General features: G+C 39.6%; 1 long non-coding RNA gene across 1 annotated transcript; it reads right to left on the bottom strand.

Moving 5' to 3' along the window:
* Positions 1-722: 722 nt before the first annotated feature.
* LOC123142011 (uncharacterized) lies at positions 723-3,071 on the bottom strand. Its single transcript, XR_006470494.1, has 4 exons — positions 2,854-3,071; positions 1,469-2,750; positions 1,290-1,379; positions 723-989 (listed from the first exon to the last, which is right to left on the bottom strand). It is a non-coding gene; the product is annotated as an uncharacterized lncRNA (long non-coding RNA).
* Between the last annotated feature and the right edge of the window lie 683 nt (positions 3,072-3,754).

Here is a 3,754-nt window from a genome sequence, read left to right as displayed (position 1 = left end):
AGAACTATGTAGACATGACCAAGACACATCTCTGGTGAATAACCAATAGCAGAACCTAGATGCTCATATTGGTTCCTACATATTCTACGAAGATCTTTATCGGTCAAACCGCATAACAACATACATTGTTCCCTTTGTCATCGGTATGTTACTTGCCCGAGATTCGATCGTCGGTATCATCATACCTAGTTCAATCTCGTCACCGGCAAGTCTATTTACTCGTTCTGCAATGCATCATCCTGCAACTAACTCATTAGTCACATTGCTTGCAAGGCTTATAGTGATGAGCATTACCGAGAGGGCCCAGAGATACCTCTCCGATACACGGAGTGACAAATCCTAATCTTGATCTATGCCAACTCAACAAACACCATCGGAGACACCTGTAGAGCATCTTTATAATCACCCAGTTACGTTGTGACGTTTGACAGCACACAATGAGTTCCTCCGGTATTCGGGAGTTGCATAATCTCATAGACAGAGGAATATGTATAAGTCATGAAGAAAGCAATAGCAATAAAACTATATGATCATTACCCTAAGCTAACGGATGGGTCTTGTCCATCACATCATTCTCCTAATGACGTGATCCCGTTCATCAAATGACAACACATGTCTATGGTTATGAAACTTAACCATCTTTGATTAACGAGCTAGTCTAGTAGAGGCATACTAGGGACACTTTGTTTTGTCTATGTATTCACAGATGTATCAAGTTTCCAGTCAATACAATTCTAGCATGAATAATAAACATTTATCATGATATAAGAAAATATAAATAACAACTTTATTATTGCCTCTAGGGCATATTTGCTTCATTTGTAGCCTTCATCACATAAGCAAGTAGACTGTTGAAACTTTTGTTGTTTGCTCTACCCTCACATTCTTGATAGTAGTGTGTCCTCCCTTTTGTAAATACTAGATGATACCCCGCATGTTGCTGTGGGACTTTCTCCTTTTATATGTAGCTTCATAGTAAGTGCACCTGGCTAAATGAAAAATGAAATATGACATCAATTGAAGTTACAACGGAATACTGGTATTTATATTTAAAATGTTGAATAGCTTCATTTTTGTACAAATATATGAAGATGCTTTGAGATAGGACCAGCAGAAGAAAATTGTTCAAATGGAAAGGCAAGCGAGCCAATACAACACCAAAATTTCTTTAAAAAGTATGTAATATGAAATAAGCAATTTATGGCCAAAGGAAAAGTAGTACGATTTCTCCACAAATTATGTAATGTAAGGGAAGCACTTTTAACCGTAGAGAAGAGCTCGGCGAATACCTCAATTGTCAAGGTGCCATCATGTTTCTCTCCAATATAGTTACAATGGAACATCGGAAACATTTGTCACTCTGAAGCACCAAACCAATCCTGTAAGGCATGAGATGTATTCCATATAAGGAAGACACAGTACAACAGTAATAATGGGATAATATAAGAGTATTGTGAGAATTATGAACCTATATGAAAGGACATCATCTTTAGTACTTCAAGTCAAAAAAATTTGAAGTAGATATAGCACAAGCTATTCTCCAGCACACTCTCTTGCAGAACAACAATTGTAAATTCAGTGTTAAACAACAATCTCTAGAATCTCAAGGTACGTACAAATTAGATTCTTTTTCAAGAGGTTTCTTGTTTGCATAACAGATTACAAAATACTAAAGTATATGTATAACTGCATTTTATTGGTGCATGCATAATGGTCCACATGTTCTTGCCATCTCTAACACTTGATTATCACAACTTCTGACAGCACACAGTCCTCTCCTAAAGCAAATTCTCCATGTGTACGCTTCATCATGAATCTATGTGTTCCATATATTTGCAAAACATCAAGGAATCCGAGGCTTGTGCAGAAATTATATTCTAATTCCACCTTGAAACCATGGTACAAAAGAACAAAATGTTTGCTTAGATGATCCTTCCATCAAGCACCTTGCAAAAAATTCAGAGTAAACCATGAGAGGATAGCTACTAATGAACAAATTAGAGTAAACCATGAGTGGAAAAGCTCCTCAAACTTGACTGATGCTAGAAGAGAAGTGCACTGAAGATAACCAATCAACGATTAAAAAAACTGACATAACCAGTTAAAACACTATAAACACCCAATAATCCAGCAGTAGTTGGTCGTCATAAAATGTAGATTGGTTGGAGGCAGCCGGTCATGTCGGTACAACTCAAGTGATGGTGGTCACCCGACAAAAAAGTAAAGGCATTACTTCTTTGTACCTGAGAGAGGCTGAGACTGAGATGCATCGTGCTTGCTGGTAGAAAGCGACAAGCACTTTGCTTATTGCTTATTGCTACAGCAGATTCTGAGAACCACTTGTAGATCGGAATTCCAAATTTTGTAAGCTTATAATTTTTATAAGTGGAAAAAGAGATGAATGAAGCAAATTAATGGCAGGATGAGATCAATTTATTATATATAATCGGGGATTAACCTGCTCATGGGCAAGATCAATTCATAGTATATGTAATCGAGGATTAACCTGCTCATGGGCGATGTATTCAGTGCTAGTAGGGGAACTTGTCCTTCACACAGAGATAGAGTTCTTTATGGTGGAGACATTGGAGATGTTGCCAATAACACCCAATGAATCATGAAAATAAATCCAATACCAATAGAAGGAGGAAGGATACAGATAATTGATTGATCCATATGTATTTGATTGATCCATCCGGATCATCTCAATGTCCACACCTTACCTGCCGATGATGATCCATCCTGACAATCTAGCCAGAAAAGAGCAGCCTTAGCAACGGCGATCACCTACTGAAGGTATCAGAGTAACAATTAAAATCGATAGGCTCGACCTTTCAGATAAGTCCCACGTACCCATCCTCCAAATCGATGGTCTTGCAATCGTGCCTTTGCCCCGCCGTCGCCGCCGTAGCCGCCAGTTCTCATCCCGATCGTGGGCGCGAAGCCTAGAGGAGGCTGGGCTCAGCTGCGTCCATCGCCCCAAGGGATTTGTGTCGTTTGGAGAAAAAGAGATGGAGGTGGAAGTCGGGGTGACCAGATCATGAGAAGGGATTCCATCGCTGACGTTTCGGTGGGAGAAAAGCTTCGCTTCCACTTCTGTGGGGGCGTAGCCGAACGGGAGGGACGACGAGCGAACGGGGGTTGGGGGCAACTCTTCGTCACAGATCTTGGCCACATCTGGTAAATCAAACGGCCGAAAAAATTAAGATGACGTGGACACACGAGAGGGCAGAGAAATCAGATAGTGGGGATCAACTATTTAGCTATTATAGATAACATTCAGTTTATTCCCAGTAATATACATGCAGTAGCAGCCTTTGTTACTTTGACAATAGTAAAAAAACATGGTAGATAGTCCGGATAACGATATTTCTCCCTCATCTATGCCAACCCAACAAAAACCTTCGGAGACACCTGTAGAGCATCTTTATAATCACCCAGTTACGTTGTGACGTTTGATAGCACACAAAGTGTTCCTCCGGTATTCAGGAGTTGCATAATCTCATAGTCAGAGGAACATGTATAAGTCATGAAGAAAGCAATAGCAATAAAACTAAACGATCATTATGCTAAGCTAACGGATTGGTCTTGTCCATTATATCATTCTCTAATGATGTGATCCCGTTCATCAATTGACAACACATGTCTATGGTTAGGAAACTTAACCATCTTTGATTAACGAGCTAGTCTAGTAGAGGCATACTAGGGTCACTTTGTTTTGTCTATGTATTCACACATGTATCAAGTTTCCGGT

Source organism: Triticum aestivum, chromosome 6D (genome assembly GCF_018294505.1).
Source record: "Triticum aestivum cultivar Chinese Spring chromosome 6D, IWGSC CS RefSeq v2.1, whole genome shotgun sequence".
Classification (NCBI taxonomy): Eukaryota; Viridiplantae; Streptophyta; class Magnoliopsida; order Poales; family Poaceae; genus Triticum; species Triticum aestivum.
This window is presented reverse-complemented; position numbering and strand designations above follow the sequence as displayed.